The sequence below is a fragment of the Triturus cristatus genome, chromosome 10 (assembly GCF_964204655.1).
Source record: "Triturus cristatus chromosome 10, aTriCri1.1, whole genome shotgun sequence".
Lineage (NCBI taxonomy): Eukaryota > Metazoa > Chordata > Amphibia > Caudata > Salamandridae > Triturus > Triturus cristatus.
In genome coordinates this window covers 1,084,720,583-1,084,739,379 of record NC_140593.1, presented here as the reverse complement: position 1 = coordinate 1,084,739,379, position 18,797 = coordinate 1,084,720,583, and positions in this window count along the sequence as shown.

The window sequence follows — 18,797 nt, the reverse complement described above, 5'->3', positions numbered from 1 at the left end:
CAGCTGAAGAACTGTTGCACAATTTGTGTGCGTCGCCTATTGCCAGCCACCGAGTTTTGGATGTCTCCCCTATCCTCCTCCGTTGAGTCCTGCTGTTGCTGGTCCCCATTCCATGGGACATTCGTTGGTACACATATATTGTGCAGAATGGCACAGATAAGTATGGTCTTGCATACCACTGGGAGTGAGTACAGCAATCTCTCCCCTGAAATGTCGAGGAAATGGAACCTAGCCTTGAGCAGACAAAAGATTCAGTCGACAATATTGCGGGTCTTACAGAGTGCCTGGTTGTAGTTACTCTTTGCTCGGTCTGGGGGGGTGCATATGGGGTCATGAGCCCTGGCTGGACACAATATTCTTGGTCAACTGAAATAGGAAAAGATAAGACAACTGTCAATGCTATGGGGCACTGTTACAGATACATTCTGGTCCATGTGTTCAATGTGCAGTTAAATAGTGATACACATTTCTAACACTTTTTCACGATAGGTGTTACTCATGGAGTTGTTCAAAGGTGTGCACATATCTCCACTAATACTCTGTGATAAAGGCAAATGGTCAGCATGGGTTGAGACATGGTACACTTCTACATCCTGACTTGCATGTCGATCCTGTTACTTTCTGTGATGGATATTTGGAGATGGTTGTGGCCACTCTATTTTTATGTGTTCCCACTACATGTGTGAAGTGACAGATTGTAGATGTGATAATTGGCTAGTTGATCCTCCCTAAGTAGGCTGTGGCATGACTAACATGGTTTACACTGATAGGCATATGTCATGGTAATGTGCCGATGTTGGCGGCCCACATAACATTGGCAAAGGCCTTTCATGGTACACTTACTTGCCCATGTGATATTGGGTCATACATGTGGTGCAGTTCACACATATCACATGGATTGGTACGATATTCCTTGTCTGGCTTCCACTAAATATTTGGGCATAATAGTTATCATGGTGCACTAGCTTCACACATATGTATTGCAATGGGGGCCATTCTCATGTGGGACAGACTAATGTTGTCATGAGGAGCTGTGTACTGCATGAGTAGCCACAAAACATTTTTCATCCACATGTATGTGTAGGAGTGGAAGATGTAGGGGTTTGTGTAAGTGCATGCCTTATTTATTCTCCTAGCTGTGGGAGATACATATTGAGATTGTGTCCTGAGTACACAGTGGTGCCTTGTCCAGGTTGCATATTACTCTATGTTGGTGACGTTAGGTGTACTGACATGTGTGAGTTGTGGGTTTGCTTGACACATGTGGCATGATGCCTGTTGCATTTATGTGGCACACACCTCATACTTATGGGATGATCTGCTCTGACAGACAAGGAGATGGGTATTATGAATCCATTTCAGACTGTTATTGGGTCTGTTAGGTATTTGAGTTTTGCTTACCTACAAGCAGGCCATTCTCCAATTGGCCATTTTGGAAGTGTTCATTTATAGTGGAGTGCCTGAAGATGTATGCACCACCACACTCCCTGGGTATTTGGCCAGCACATTGGCGAACATCCCCGGATGGTTGACGATGGCCTGGACATTGATGGAGTAGGTGTGCTTCCAGTTCCTGTAGAGATGGGATATTGCTGCTGGGGGAACCAGTTGCACATGAGTGCAGACCATGGCACGCAACACATGTGGGAAACCGGCGAAGGCATAAAAGACTTGCTTGTTCTCCAGCTGCAGTTGTTGTGTGTTGCGGAAGAGGAGGTGGGTGGGGTTAGGTGAATAATGGTGTCCAGGACAGAAGGTAGAAAAGCAGAGAAAGATGACTGGGAGATTCCTGCCACTCTGTCTGCTGTGGTCTGGAATGAGCCTGATGCCAACATGTGTAGGAAATCCATGAGCTTCACCTGGGGAGGGATATTGTTGACCATGGGAGTTCATCATGCCCGGATTCTTGAGGCCATCTGGTTTAGCAGTTGGACGATGGACTCCCTCCTGAGCCGGCAGTAAGTGATGACATCATCCTACCTGAGATCAATTAGGGTAGCCTGCTGGCGATAAACGTGTTCCCTTCTCCTGCGCTGCCTCTGTTGTGGTGAGGGGGAATGGGTGGATGTTTGGGGTGGCATGGTGGTGGTGGTTGTCTCCTTGCGACTTCCTGCTGCAAAATGAGCATCTCCATGGTGCAATTGTGCTTGCCACACTAGTCTCTCTGACTTCTCTTTATATAGCAATGTGTATGCATCATTTCCTACGCAAGGGTTTCCCAGGCGCAGGAATTGTGACGCTATTGGGCCTCTGCGCAACTCAAGCTGGTGAAGCGTCACTTTTGTTAAAACTCATAAATATCTATGCTTCTGTTTTATGGCAGAAATGAAGATGGAATGCCTATCTTGCATATATTAATACTTACATAACACAGGCAGTTCTGACACAGGTTCCTTTTGACGCAGGACTCCAAACAAGATATGTCACCTTGTAAATATGAACTGCTGACAGCATCATCAATGCGTCAAAAACTTTGATGCATTGGCGGTGTAGGCTCCTTGTAAATAAGTCCCAAAGTGTTGAAGGACATCCATACAGTGGTATGGCTCCTGCTGCCTCGCTATATTACCTAACTTCAAGAGACCTAACATTTCACCCCCCAAACTGTGAGTCATAATTGGGACAACTGACTTTGGGAATAGGACAGGTGCTACATCTGCAGCCAGAACACACCCGAGAGTTGCTTTGGTTCCATGAAGGTGGTGGCGTGGTCTTCTGATTTTGCATCAACAAATGGGAAGGCAGAGTGCTTGGCATGCAGGAAGGATTTCAGTTTGGATTGCTTCTGCACAGGGCCATGATTGCCCTAAAAGGTTTTCATTGACCTTCTCTGTACTTGGACGAGAATGAGGGCTGAGAATTCAGAAGATGGAAAACAATGTTGTGGAGAATCAGAGATAATAGAAGAATCAAGGGCAGGGTATCCCGCATTTAACCTATCTTCTTGCTTCTGCCATACAAGAACAACACAATTGCAATGGTGGCTGTAGTTAGGGTTATATTCATTTCTAAACAAGATGGTCAGCTTCCCAATTCGTGGAGCCAGCTCTTCCCTGTCCTAGAAGGTGTTTGGCCATTTTACTGTGAAGACATTTCCTTTTATGCTCATATATAAGGGAGATTGGAGCTGAGAAGAATGGGCTGCCTGCCTCAGAAAGGCTTTCAGAATATGACTATCATCAGCTGGATAAGAGGGAACCAAGACCTGTGAGTCCTGAAAGAAGACACAAGCATAACCAGATCCCACTCAATCCTAATATTGTGAATTCCTCTGGACAGGACAGAACATGAAGAAAAGTCAAACAAACAACACTGGGGCTAGTGAAAGGCCTGAACATCTATCCCTCAACTCTACTCCCATTCTCTCTTGTGCAAAAACCCAGTAGCAAAACATCCTGGCAGGAGAAAAATAAATCCATCCAATGAACCAACAAATGTTTCTTTTTGAAAAATTGAGAGATAAGGCTTTCAAGGATGGAAACGGCAGAATCAGAGCATCACCCTTCACATTGTCTCCCCCTGAAGAGAAAAGGAGGGTAACAGGGAGAACCTTCCCCTGGATCAAAACAGATAAAATGCAACATCACCTTCCACACCACCTTCCGCTTCCAAATGAAAGACATACTAGTCGCGTGGGTCGACCACAAACCCTAAATTGGGGATGTTCTAGCACGGCTACCAAACCCCTTCTGCCGGTATCTGTTGTCATGAATACAGGAAGTAAAGGCCATTGCTTGACCTTCTCCCACACATATAGGCTTTCATCAGCCACAGCTGAAGAGACATCTTCAAGGAAGGAGTCACTTGAATGAGGATATCTTAGATCTGAGAAGAAAGGTCTCAATTTTCTGAATTTACTGGACTAGGAGCTTAGGATCAAATCTGGCCGAGGGTGCCACAAAATCAAAGGCAGGCATGCCGTGTCAAGAGTGCTGCCTCTCATGAACTGAAGCACTGTCCACCTCAAGAAGAGCTTTAGGCAAAAGAGAGAGTTCCTTTAAGTTCAGGATCCAACCAAAGATCTGGCCAATGCTCCACACACGCAAAGAGAGTCTTCATTCACAAACCAATTTCCCAAGTAATGATGCGGCTGAGCCCTTCTGACATGCATAAGACCTGCCAACACCGCCTGTGCCCCTGTGTAGACCCTCCACACCGACATCAACCCAGAGGCAGGACATGGGACTGGAAATGCCCTGAGGGAACAGTTTTCACAAAGCTCTGATATGTCATTGGGATGTTTTCTGCAACTGCTTGGCCCAGAATACTAACAGAGCACACTGCTTAAACTATCTCTAGCAAACATTTCGTAGCCTCAGTATTGAGGACCAAAATATCATGAAGTTAAGTATGTTAATTAAGTAAATATAGGTTTACAATGCACACATACATGTACCCCGTGCATGGCTACTCAACGTATATGTGCATATATACATGTCTGAGGTACATGCATGATTTGGTATTCCAGGTTTTCTCTTTACATTTTGGGACTTGTAGTCCTCATTTTGTAATAGGATTTAAAAAAAAAAACACTACAACTCCCAGAATGCAAAGAAGAAACCTGAACTAGAGCAGAATAGTCATGCAATTAGCAACGTTGTATAAATTTAGCATTGCTCGCTCTTAAGGTCGGAATGTGAGGATGGACTCTAAGCTGTGGAAGTTTAGTGATCGCTCAGATTTCTGATCTGGGCTGAGATTCTTTTGTCACATTCATGCTTTTGACAATTATGGATAAGTTTATGATTAGATGTACGTTTGTTTTTCAGATTTCCATTGTGATTTGTATCTTATTTCGCAACACATGTTGGCTAAACTACTAACAATTTAGATATAACATTGAAGTTGACTCATTAAATGCCCGAGAATTATGTTGAAATATGCCAACTCTATAAATTCTTTCTGAGCCTGAGTTTATCTTGGAATGATAAAACTCTTGGGGGGGCTTCTGTGAATCTCTTCTACTTGAACAGTATGCCACAGAGGAGTAACAGCATAAAGTGTGAGTGCACCATGGTGTAAGTACTGTCCTTCTGTCTTCTACCTTTTTTATCCTTCTCCATACAGGCCATACTGTAGAAACTAAAATGAACATCAATAAAAAAAAATCCTGATGGTACATAGCTAACTGAATACTAAGAAAAGAACAGGAAGTAGCATGTTGAGAGGTGGAACCTTTCCGTGGCATGCTCCTTCTGCATGGAATTAAGGGGTATATTTATCAAAGAGCTGTGTTGCCCTTGCGCCACGCAACAGGGCACAAGAGTGATGCAACTCTTAAGTTACATTTATCAAGCCACGCAAGGCCACTTTGTCTGGCCCTGAGTGGCTTGATAAATCTAGAGTAATGCAACACAGCACAAACCACTGCCTTGCATTGCTCTGCAACAGGGAGGCGTTCCATGGCAGGAGCGTGGGTGTTCCCACGCATCCACGCATGGCTTTTGGCACATTCCCCAATTTACCATTACTAGTAGACCTGAGAGTGGATTAAAATGCTACACATCCCCACTGGGGGCCTAAAAAGGAGAAATATCTTCATGTCTCCTCGTTTTTTTCTCTTTCTATATGTGCTCATTCTGCAGCACTCATAAAAATAGGAAAATCCCAAAGGGGATTGTTTTTGTGCAGGAAATAGTCCCTTTCTGCATAAAAACAATCCTGCTTACAACACAGGCCCCTTTGCAACATGGTGTCTGAGCTAAAGCTAGGCAGCACATTGTGCGCCAGTGCAGGTAAAAGACAGGATTGTGCTGTATAATGTTAAATAAGAAGCATTCCTGCCCTTTCCCTATCACGCAGCACAGCAAGATGGCTTGCTGTGCTGCATGATTTTTTTATAAATATGTCCCTAAATGTGGTTGGACCTATTCACAAAAGCAATAATGAGTATGGGAAGGACTAATACAGGGATACTTGTTTACTTACCCTTGCATGCCTTTGTTACCTGCCCCGAAAATGTCCAACTCACTATCAGCAAAAGTCTAAAGAAGACACAGTCCTTTTATTTCAAATAACTGTATATGGATATTCTCTGAATATTCCACTTTTTTTTCCACTTAAGACGTTTTGGAGCCGATTCGCATACACATGTTTATGTACGTAAAATAGTCCTACATGAGTACTAGTGTATGTACTCCAAAATACTTTTGGGCCTCATTTACAAGCCCATTGTGCCGTCGGCGCATCATTTTTTTTTTAACGCCCCGGCGACTTAATGGTCTTGCTCATATTTACAAGGCCACGTAAAGTTACCCTGCATGACTTTTCATGCCCTTGTAAATATGGGCCCCTTTTATGCATTACTCCACCTGAAAGGGGTGTTTCATTGGTGTTGCTATGGCTCTTCCCACGCAACATCCACGGAACTGGGCGTATTCATAGATTTACAACATTTTGTACAACTGGGAATGCATCAGAATCCTGCGCCTCTCCAGGGGAGGTGTAGGAGTGCCGCAACGAGGAGAACTACTTTTATTTCTCCTTGTTTTTTCCTCTATCTATGCATGTTTCATTCTGCAGCACACATAGAAAGATGAAAATGCCATTAATTATTGTTTTTGTGCAGGAAGGTGTCCCTTATTGAACAAAAATAATAATCCCCGCACACAGGCACCCTTCCAACATGACGCACGGGAGCCTGCTTTTGAAAAAACACAGCACAACGCAGCAAAATGGCTTGCGTCGCTCCGCTGCGTAATTTTGTAGTAAATGAGCCCCTTTGTTTCTAGGCCGAATATAATAAGCCTGTGGTGTTAGGATTAAACCTCACTAGTGGGAAGTTGGTCTAGGAGGAGTGGATGAGGCTTAATGTACACTGACACCAGTTAGTTCACCAGGGCGTGTTGGTGTCACAGAGATGTGCATTAGACAGAGCAGAAAGAGTTATGCTTCCTGATGATTTTAAGTGGCAAGGGTGAAGAAAGTTCAGTATGACAACAGCAAAGGGCCATGCGTGAGGGAAGTGATGTGTTCAGATCATGCTGCAGTAAATATAAGTGAATGGTGCATGGTGCAGCAAATGTAAGCAAATGGTGCATGGTGCAGCAAATGGTGCATGGTGCAGCAAATGTAAGCAAATGGTGGATGGGGCAGCAAATGTAAGCAAATGGTGCATGGTGCAGCAAATGTAAGCAAATGGTGCATGGGGCAGCAAATGTAAGCAAATGGTGCATGGTGCAGCAAATGGTGCATGGTGCAGCAAATGTAAGCAAATGGTGCAGCAAATGGTGCATGGTGCAGCAAATGTAAGCAAATGGTGCATGGTGCAGCAAATGTAAGCAAATGGTGCATGGTGCAGCAAATGGTGCATGGTGCAGCAAATGTAAGCAAATGGTGGATGGGGCAGCAAATGTAAGCAAATGGTGCATGGTGCAGCAAATGTAAGCAAATGGTGCATGGGGCAGCAAATGTAAGCAAATGGTGCATGGTGCAGCAAATGGTGCATGGGGCAGCAAATGTAAGCAAATGGTGCATGGTGCAGCAAATGGTGCATGGTGCAGCAAATGTAAGCAAATGGTGCATGGGGCAGCAAATGGTGCATGGTGCAGCAAATGTTAACAAATGGTGCATGGTGCAGCAAATGTAAGCATAGAAGCTCGGCTGGCCCTCTGGATGGTGCACTAGAAAGGTAAAGAGTTGTACAATTGTATGTAGTTTTAGAAATGTTTACCATAGCATTCATACAGAGGCAAAGCTACAGGGTGGTGTTTTGGGGTGTTACACCCCCCCTAATAAATGTATTATCTAGTAAATAGTTGGGTACAGGTGCTTTCCGTCGCGTATGGTAAGGCGTCGGTCAGATTTAACCTAGAATTCTTACATGCAAACATTGACTAATACAAAACACACACACACTCTCTCTCCTCTCTGTTTTGACGTTGTAAAAAAATATCGGCTATTTTAAAAAAGATTTTGTTTTAAGTTCCGCTAATAGTGCGCACTGCTCTCGCTTTCCACTGCCCATTAAGCCTCCCTCATGTCCTGTTTCTCAGACAATGTATTTTACCATGATATGCCAGCGTGATTGTTGGAAAATCTAAAGCCCCCCGGCCCCCTCCGTCCCCCAATCTTACTGACCAAGCTACGCCCCTGCATTTATACTATCAGCTTCATTACATGTATAGGGCTGAATGTTGTGACATGAATTGTGTATACTAACACATGCAATAAACACTCGATTGAACGATGCATAATTACTAATGGCGCCTGCCTTGTGATAGGAGTGGACGGTGCATTCACAGGGGAGGCCTCTCAGGCCCAGGGTGACGCTTCCTGCATAAGAATGTTTACCTGCAACTCCAGACCCCAAAACCTGAGAACTATGGGGCATATTAACAAGGAACAGGGAAAATTAACGCTAAGGGCGCTTAGCGTTAATTTTTTTAACGCCCGCTATCGCTGCATAATATCACCTGGTTATCGCGTTATTAACAACGCGAACCGCCTAGGTGATAAAAAATCCAGCGATAGCGGCATTTTGGGAGGTTATCGCTGGTAATGCAGCGATAAAACTACAAGGATAGGGATATCCTTGTTGATAGCCCATGGTGGATTTAGCCATGTAATCCACCTCCCATTGGATTACATGGCTAAATCTGAAAATTAGCAGACGCAAAAAAGCAGCGTTAACCGTGGTTAGCGCTGCTTTTTTTGTCTCTAACAGGGTTAGCGTGAAGCTTGATAATAGGAGAAATGTCGCTTAGCGACATTTCTCCTATTATTTTGCTCTGGAACACACACTTTGCATCTCATTAGAGATGCAAAGGGAAGCGTAGTGAAAAAGGGTGCTATCATGCGATTTTGCATGTTAGCACCCTGTTGTTGATAGGGCGATATTTTTATCTCCGCTTCTTTGGCTTTTAAAGCCAAAAAAGCAGAGATTAAACCCTTCTTAATATGCCCCTATATAGCCTCGAAAGACACCAAAAAAGAAGCAGATAGAAACTGATTTCCAGTCATCAATGGGGAACTTTTTCAAACTGGCTACGGCCTGAGGACGCTGGAGGTAGAGGAGGAGGAAAAAATTGGGGGCATATTATCAAGATACGGAGTTAAAATGATCGCCACTTTAGCGGCAGAAAACTGCCGCTAAAGCGGCGATAATGGGCTTGATAATATGCCCTTGAGAATTCCCATAGAAGCCCATGTTCTGGTGTCAACATGCGCTTCTATTGCCATATTATCAAGCCCATTATCGCCGCTTTAGCGGCAGTTTTGTGCCGCTAAAGCGGCGATAATTTGAACGCCGTACTTGATAATATGCCCCTAACTTCCTTCTGATTGAGTAAAACTCAAAAGGTGTAACTCGGGATAAGGCCGTTTTGCATAAAACCTACTTATGTGAATCAAGGTGCATTATCCAAACTGATACAGAGGGTTAGAAGATGAATGATACAAAATGATTCCCCAATGTATGCACTGTTAAAACATTCAACGCACTATTTTTGGGCTTTTTTACTACTTTTATATTTGGGAGTGGAGCCTATAGGTTTTACTCCAAATCCGGGCTAGTCCACACAATATGCCATTTTACAAAAAGGCAAAAAAGGGTGCAAGCTACAGCTGCACAACATGTGCTGTGCCCAAAAAGGAAGGAGCCAACTTAAAGTAAAATGAGTGCCTTCTATGATCTGAAAGCATGGTGAAAGCAGATCATTGTAGCGCTCGTGCCACAATCTTTCAGCACAATGTTCTTGAGCAAAAATGTGCTTGTTCCATTCTTTGATATGGGGTCAGCAAGAATGATGTAAAACGGTTTTGTACTATTTACGCATTAAGTAAAATCAGTTCTGCGGGTCACGTTTATTTATCGAGAACCTTGGTCAAAGGTGCATGGTGTTTGATGCATCTGTTCAAAAATGTCACTAGGTGGCGCCATAGCATAATGTACCTCCTTCCCTAAAGGAAAAACGCAGTGGCCACATTTGAAGAAATTGAACTTCAGCTCAAAAGTCACCGATGCCCCAAGATTGTTGGCACTGACGGGTATGGCAAATAGGACCTTTAGCAATACGGCAGCTGTTTCATGGAGGCTGATGCCTTCACTGCACCAGGGACCCAATTCAATCACTTTTCGATTCCCGAACAGGCAGTATTTATAATCTGAAAGTGGGAAATGGACATTTTGGAGGATTTTCCGCCGAGATAAGCTTACGAAAGGGGTAGGTTCACATAGAGAGAGATCGAAAAGGTGGCCCCTGGCAGGAAGTAAAGGTTTTTGCTGGCCAGGAAAAATGCGTGCGAGTGAGAACTGGTCATTATGTTGGAAAGACCTACAATGCTGTAAACTGTATGTAACCCGCCCATCCGATATAAAACGAGATATGCACAAGGCAACTGCTGAAAGGTTATTTTTTCACTAGTGCAAACGTCATCTTGGCACTAGTGAGTCAGTGCAAATGACAGTGCAAAATAAACCACTGTGGTGCAGATTTGATCATTGCAACCTATGCAATGTCAGCAAAAGTAAATGAAGTGCTTGTTGCAGTTAAGCACTAAGGGGCATTGCGCCGCCGGTGCGTCACTTTTATTGACGCACTAACAGCGCAAAGGGCTTCTCCATATTTACACAGTGATTTAAAGTCACCCTGCGTGGCTTTTCATTGCCTAGTAAATATGTTTCCCTTTCACGCTTAACTCTGCATAAAAGTGGCGTTCCATAGGTGTTGCTGTGTGTGATCCCACGCAGCATCCATGCAACTTGATGCATTTCCAGATTTAAATTTTGTAAACCTGGGAACTGGTCTGAATCCTAATTCTCCCCAGGGGAGGCGCAACAGGGAGAAATGCCTTTAATGATTGTTTTTGTGCAGGAAGGTGTCCCTTCCTGCATAAAAACAATCATCCCTCAGCTCAGGCACCCTTGCAAAGTGACACAAGGGAGTCTGCGCTGGCGCACAGCTGCTGTTTGTGCGGAGGTGCAGGGGAGTAGGGCAGGAATGCACCATATCTTGTAGATACAGCACAGCAGCGCAGCAGGAAGGCTTGCTGCGCTGCTGTGCATCAAAATATTGTAAACGAGGCCCTTAATATCTAATGTATCATTGCATTCCATTTACTTCCAGATTACTAGGACAGAAGGTTCCATTGGCCAGCGTGACCAAAGGCCATTAAGCAATGTCCAAGCAAATATCTAGTACCTAAAATCTGCATGTCTAGTACTCACAGCAGATCACAAAAACCTTTCAGTGTAAATGATGAGTGAAAGAAAGATGAAGGATGGATATTGCCCATTGAAATAACATACCACGCCCCCCCAACCCACAAGTTATCCTCCCCAGGGAGTTTTCCACCACAGTAGCCTCCTTGGTACCCCATTGTGTGGCAGCACCAAGCCACCTGTTCTGCAGTCCGTGCTGAGAGCAGGACAATCCGGACACATCTTCCTAAAATGGTGGACTATTCCAATCCCTTAGCATCTCGCCTCAGTGATGAGCCCCTTTTTAGTGTTTGGGGAACTTTGCTCTTAGGCCTTCAGAGTTTTCTCCCCACAAAAGGTATCCTAGTTAAATGTGCTTCCTTTTTTGCCACATGTTGGAGATTCTGAAGGTGTGAAGGGTTTGTGGTTTCCCTGGAGAGAACTGAGAAAATTGCCAAAAATATGGCCATATTGTATTTTGGAAAAAGGTTAAAAAAAAAAGGGGCAGGTCAAGAAAGCCACTTTGCTTTTCTAAAAATGGCATTAACATGCTTTCTGTGCTCAGGTCATCATCATCCCAGCTTTCAAGAAAGAGTTGTAAAAAAAAAAAGCAATTTATTGTACCAGAGTTTTTGCACTTTCTAAGTGGGAGTCAATTTTTCTTAGTTTGTGTTGTTTCCATCTACTTCCAGTTTGTGGTGAAAACTGCTGAAACCCATAGATGAACCCAGAAAGCTATACAGTTCTCAAAACAAGGCAGAATCCACATTTAGCAAGGCAACAGTTGTGAAAATCACTCCTGTTTTTCCCAAAGAAACTAACTGTTGAAATAAAAAACATGATGAAAATTTGTTGTAAACAATCGAAATAGGTGACAATGTTTTCATCTCCGAGTCTTTAAATCCATGGCCAATTTACAAAAGTAATATCCCATTACAACTTTCAGACCCTTCAAGTCACAGGAATATACAGTATTTGCTTGTTGACCAAAGTGATGTGATATTTTCTTACCCAGAATTCCATGTAAACCCCAAACTTTGGCTACAATCAAATATTATCCTCAGATTTTTATGATGAATGGTCCTTGACTCTGTAGGGACCAACACATTTCCTACTACCCAGCATCGCATACTTCTCCCTGGTATCTAGTCGGCTTTCTGCCCCCCTGCCTTGAGGGAGCAGAAATGGTATGGGGTGGCCTTAAAAAATAATTATTGTTGGCAGTAGTGTGCTTTCCATCCCATACAAGAAGCAGATTGGGGGTAAATCACCCCATGACCCCCCACCTGGGCTGCAGAAAGTCTGCTTTTAAAATTTCTGGCAGCGAGGAGCATTTTCCGCTCCACCCACAAAACTTTCCCTGGTGTCTAGTGCTGGATGAGTGATTGGGAATCGCGGTCCTGGGGCGATCACTAAGCACGGATTCACTTAGGATCGGTACCACTGGAATGGGGATGCGGTCCCTTTCTGATAGTACATCTCCTGCATTGATCTGTGCTTGGAAGCAGAGTTATGCCCCCAGCTTCAATCAAAGTGAAAACTGACAGCACCTAATTGTGGTACCTGCTATCACTTTTGACACTGTAATGTGATAGTGCCCAAAAAAAATATACAGGATGCAGGGGAAGCTCTTCCTTTGCATTCTGAATTTCCTTTTCGAAAAGAAAATCCTGGTGGCGCTTGCACAGGAAAAAGTTTCTTCTTTAATGCGGTGGACAAACTGTACATGTCTTTCCACACATATGCAGTGATCACTGAGCCCTTTGTGTAGTTTGTGAGGCTTTCATCTTTTTCAATCTTTTGCAATGGGCAAGTGCAGGGAGATGGCCTCCAGCCACACCCCTTCTTCAGTCCTGGTAACCTCCAACACTGGCACACAGCATTTGGCCATTCAAAGGAGCCACTAGGCACCCGGCGTGGACTATGGCAATGCCCTGGACCCAATCATCACGCCTTTGGTCCTCGCGATCACTGCATTTGGGCTTGTGCTATGCACTACCATTCGTCAACCTCTGACCCCATTGTGTGCACTATGGCCGCTGAGGGCATTGTGTGGGTCCTGGCCATCTCCACTGCCTCTGATGCCACTTGCTGCAGATGTGTGCATGGCATTCCCTCCTCTTCTGCCTAGTGACCACTGCAGCATTAAGGCTTTTTTCTAATAATGCCAATCACAATGTAGTTTTAAAAAACGCCGCCATTTTATGTGATCTCCATCACTTTTAAGATGGAGCTTTGCGTATTGTTTACCATTATTTAAATTGCTCACAATGATCTGGAATGTTTTAGGAGAAAGGGTCGCGCGGGGGAGGATGTCTTTTTATTTATGTATTGTTATTGGACTCTGTGGGGCACAGGCAGCCCTCACAGTGTATTTGAGGGAGAACTACCTGCAGTTACTGGTACATTCTTCCACAGTCACTGATGATGCTGCTGGCACATTTTTTAACAGGAGTAATTTATTCAGAAACTGGGAACTGAAGTTCCTTTAGCTTTCACAGTTCACAATCACTCCTTTCAGTGTTGGACTGGCCTAGAGGGCAACCAGGGGGAAACAGCCTCTACAACAGAAGGGTCACAACGCATGCCATTACAACGCATGTCGTTACAACGCGAAAGGCTTGTTGCAGGGGGTAGAAGGTGTTGGAGTAAACTCCAACACCTTCCCTACTGTTGCACACACTGGAGATGGAATAGTAAATTATACTATTCTAACTTCCAGCGCACCCCAGACAGCAAGTCGGGGTAAAGGTATGCGTTGTAATGGCATGCGTTGTAATGGCATGCGTTGTAACGTCATACAACCGCAACCAGGTAGTGCTTGATGGGCTGGTCTGACAGGTCAGTGTGTGGGCCACTTTATGGGCTGTTTGTTGGCCTATTTTGTGGTCTGGTGGGCCAGTTTTTATTGTTGATTTCTCTGATATTACCACAAACATTGCCTGAAGCCACCATAAATGCAAGCAGTTTCCCATACCCTGCAGAAAACCTATACATCTTATCTTTGCAAGTTCGGAACTGCCCAATATGTAAATGTGGGCCACCTTTTTAGCTATTTGATTCACAAATGGAGGTCACTTTTAATTTTGTGCTAATTTTCTGTCCCTGGCTCCTTTACACTTTGATTCATTTACTCTGAAGAATCAATGAATAAGAACCAGTTGTTATGTTATGTTATATCTATTTAGTAAATCACAACAAATCACAACCGAAGGTGTATCTCGGTACTCGGCATCCAACTTACCAACCGTAATGACCCCATCCTGCCCCCCACCCACACCAACCCCCCAATTAGGTTGTGCATTAACCTCACCCTCACAAAGCATAAACAACAGCGTGTCCCAGGTTGAGACCTGGTAGTAATACATGGGAGCTCTCCCCTGGGGCGTAGTATCACCGGCGTACAGCCCTGCCCGAAGGCGGGGCGGTCAAGAGATATACAGGTCACCTGCGGTGTGTGCGTAACCTCTACGGACCATGACCCTGACATGCTCTGCAAGACCACGCCCCCAAGCCCTTCAACACTGTTAAATCTCCTCTTCCCTAAGTCTATTTCCCCTCTCTCTTCTATGTCTTCCTTCATCTTCTCACCCTAGTCATAGTTTCTCTCTCCCTCTCAGAAACACACTCCCCACATTTTCATCAAAGGGCCTTCTTCCTTTAGTTTCATCTTAAATTTATACCCGATCGGATTTGGAAGCCACTGACCTCTGATATTCTAACAACTGAGTTCATACATTTGTTCGCCAAATGTTTATAACAATTTGCACCCTAAAAGCAGACTTTCTAAAACACTCTGTGTCCCACAATGTTGGATCCCTTCACACAGTGGTAGCATCCTACCCAGCCCTGGTACAGACAAATGATCACTTCACACAGGGAGCTTGGTATTATACATATTTATTCCTCAGCGTGTAACTGTTAACTGAACATTTTACATAATGAATTCTATTACCCACGGAATTACGTCACTGTCCTACGGAGTCCGTCAGGAACCAAAAGGTTTCTGCCATCTCTAACTCACAAGACAATACATCTCCCTTTTTGTTAAATAAAAGTACAAATAATACATATATACATCACAACTCTTCAATAAGTAGTTTTGGTGCTCGAATCAGTCACCCAGTTTGGGTCATGTGAGGGTGCGGAAATAACGGAGAAGTGTCCATGACTGGCATTGGTGGGTACCTGGAGATGCTATGGAAAGTTTGGGTCCTGGCAGTAAGTTCCAAAAGGATATTTTTAGTTTGTTCTGAGAACTTTGGAGTAATGCAAAAGGCTGCAGCCAGAAACCTTCCAGGCCCAGCTTGTATAGCCAGGTTTTTATATGTACAAGCCAGGGAATTTTCCCAACATGGTGATCATCTAGGATGGCTTTGATACAATCCATATAGGGTCCTAAATTTCCGTTAGTACAGAGCCTTAGCCAATATTGAATAGGTCTCAACATAGCAATGTCAGAGATTGGTATAAGATTTAAGTCAAATTTGATTGAAAGCGTAGGAATACTGGTGGGGAGTCTCAAGAGGGTCTTTTTAAAGGTGCTTTCATCTTTTTCAAGGGTGCCAAGATTACAATGCCCCCACAAATCTGCCCCAAACAGGGCTTCCCCGCAGGGTTGGATCTATTATATCTCCATGGAGTAGGGGATGGCAAAAGCTGATGCCCTATTAGCAAATCTTATAATGGACTCTGCTCTTTGTTTTAAGGTCAATACTTTTTTCTCTATCTGTGCTTCCCATCTATGGAAACATTCCATTCTTGCACCCAAATATTCAAACTCGTAATACCCTATCCAATGCCTCAGCCACAAAAAATACCTTACTTTTCTTTTTTTCCTCCAGGCTCCAAAGACCATGCACGTTGTTTTGTTACTGTTGATTTCAAGGCCATGCTCTCTGCAAATAGTATTAAATGGGTAGACCACAAGGGGTTTTTGACAGTTACAAAGTGTCATCTGCAAAGAGAAGACACATTATTTTGTAATCTTTCACCTTAGGGGAGTCATTTTCACAATCTACAAGAACGCAGCCATTTATATACAGAAGAAAAATCGTAGGGGCCAAAACACACCCTTGTCTTACTCCTCTCCTGATTGGAATATCTTCCGTTAGTTCCCCTGTAGGGCCCCACCTAACCCTCGCAACATTTCCTGTATATAAAGCCAGTATTAGGGACAATAGTCCCCACGCAACCCCAATCTTATGCATAACCTCACAAAGTTTTGCCCTCGGATGAGATTGAACGCAGCTCGAAGGCAACATACAACAACTCATGCATTTTCAATGTCATTAGGGGACATTGTCCAAATGAATTTCGCACTTTCACTTGTCGACCAAGCTTCAACAGGCATTCTTTCATTACAAGAAGCTAATCCTATATGCACACGTTGTCCAGAAGCCAACATTGACATCCCTCACCCATTTTCCTCACTGTTACTTGACAATGATGGTGAAGAACTTTTAGACGAGGAATTTGTCAACAATCAACGTCATTCAGTTCCTACTTGTCTCAACTGATGATGCTGCTTGACCTTCTGGGCGTGGTTGGAACATCTCTGAAACGTTCTGGCATTAAGTTTGTTTTCTCGATGTGCCGTACTTTCTCGACAGGATGCACTTGATCTGTCTGTCACTTTGCAAACCGTTACACAGTGGTTCTCTTTCCTGCATCCTTTGCATGTCTGTCTAATGGCAGGACATTTACCTTCACGTGGAAAATCCACATCAAAAACACAACTTTTCTTTGGGGACATTACTTTATGGCCTTATACCTTGTGTTTTGGATTACTTTTCACACTCGGGGGTCGATTCCGATCCGGGTCGGAAGGGCACCGAACACGATCTGGCCGGAAAAACTACGAGCCGTACTCGTCTTTTCCCCCCGACTCGTACAGCTGTACGAGCGAGCCAGTACGATGCGAGCTACATGAAAATCACCGACCGAGTCGTTTCCGGGTCCGAAACGCTCCGTACGTCTCGGTCGTAAGCTAACCGTGGCGTGCAATGGATGCGATTCACGACCGAGCCAGTACGATGCACGCGTCGGACAGCCTGTGCGAGCTGGACTGTCCGGCTCGCAAATCGTCCAGGTGGTTGCCTTTGGGGGTCCACGTCGGACCCCTTGTCACCCGCAGCCCTACGACTCGGACACAGGAGGAGACCCATGGGTCTTCCCAGCACAGGCATGTACGGTGCGGATGGCACCGATGCTTACCCACTGTAGGGGGCGCACTTGTTCGAGACATACCCATTCAGTCAATGGGAGCGCATGTACTCGTCGTACAACTGGCTCCCATTGACTTCTATGGGAGTCCGACTGAACCGAGTCCGACAGCATACGTGCGCATCGTACTCGCTCGGTCGGACTGCAGGGGTCCGGCTCGGTAGGAAAACACTCCGGATCCGACTCGGTCAGAGTGCTTTCCGACCCGGATTGGAATCGGCCCCTCAGTGCCGATTCATTTTGGGCAGCTCTGGCCTCCATGTTAGCTGCTTGTCTGTCAGCTCTTTCTTCCGCTCTGACAGCCATGAGTACTCGCTCTAAGCTGAATGTCTCTTTCAGCATTCGTCATCTAAAGGAATTGGAGAGACAACCATCCATTACTCTGAGACTACTCATCATGGAACACATTGAACTTGCAATGCCTGATGAGAGAATCAAGTCTTTCTACAAGCTCAGCCATCGTTTCACTAGCTCTCTGCTTTTCCTGACTGAAGACGTACCTTTCATACTCGACATTCAGCATTGGATGGAACTTGGTGTTTAATGCCTCTTTGATTTGAAGGTACGCCACTTCATCACTGTGTGGTATTTTCTTTATCACTCCTTTTACTCCACCCACCAAATTCTTTAAAAATGGAATGATCTTTTTGTCTTTTGCTTCTTCCAGTGCATCAATGGAATTATCAAAGAATTCGATCCAGGAAGTCCATTGGTCACCAATATTCTGCTTTTTGGCCATATCGAATTGAGGCGGTGGTTTTAAGAAGGCGTTGTCGCCATATTTTGCATTCTTTTCAACAGCCATTAAAATATTTAATTATTCTTACGGCAGCCTGGGGCCTTTCAGTTGCTCCAACGTGATTCACCAACTTCGTAAGCACAACCCCCGTGCTTCTGCGTGGGTTGTTGTGCCTAGTGCTGAGGTCGGATATCTTTTTTAACTCCGGTTCTGGAAACTGTAATCATATTCTCTGTACTTCTGGTTATTGTCACCTCTAATGCTTCTCTGCGTTTATCTGCTTCTTCTCACAGCGTTCTCTTGCACCTGGTTGTCACCACTCATTGCACTTTCTGTACCTGGTTGTCACTGCCATTAGCATTAATGTTTTGTAGGCCTCTGAGTCAAGCTGTGGCTCAGTACCTCTTGTCTCAACTTTACCAGCAGCATTCTAGCCAACAACAAACAAACATTCTGCAAGGTCTTTACTTTCTTCACAAGCCTTGCACTGGCCAGAGAGGCGCTTTGACTCCATATACGCCAACCGTTGATTTTCATTTCAACTGAGGCATACGTGGCACGCACGTGCAGTTTGCTGGACCACGGTAAACTCTCCGATGAGAGTACTTCCAGTTCTCTGGGTCATGGGGTTTATGTAATCCCCTATCTCGTCACCAGTTGTAGCATCCTCTCCAGCCCTTGTACAGGCAAATC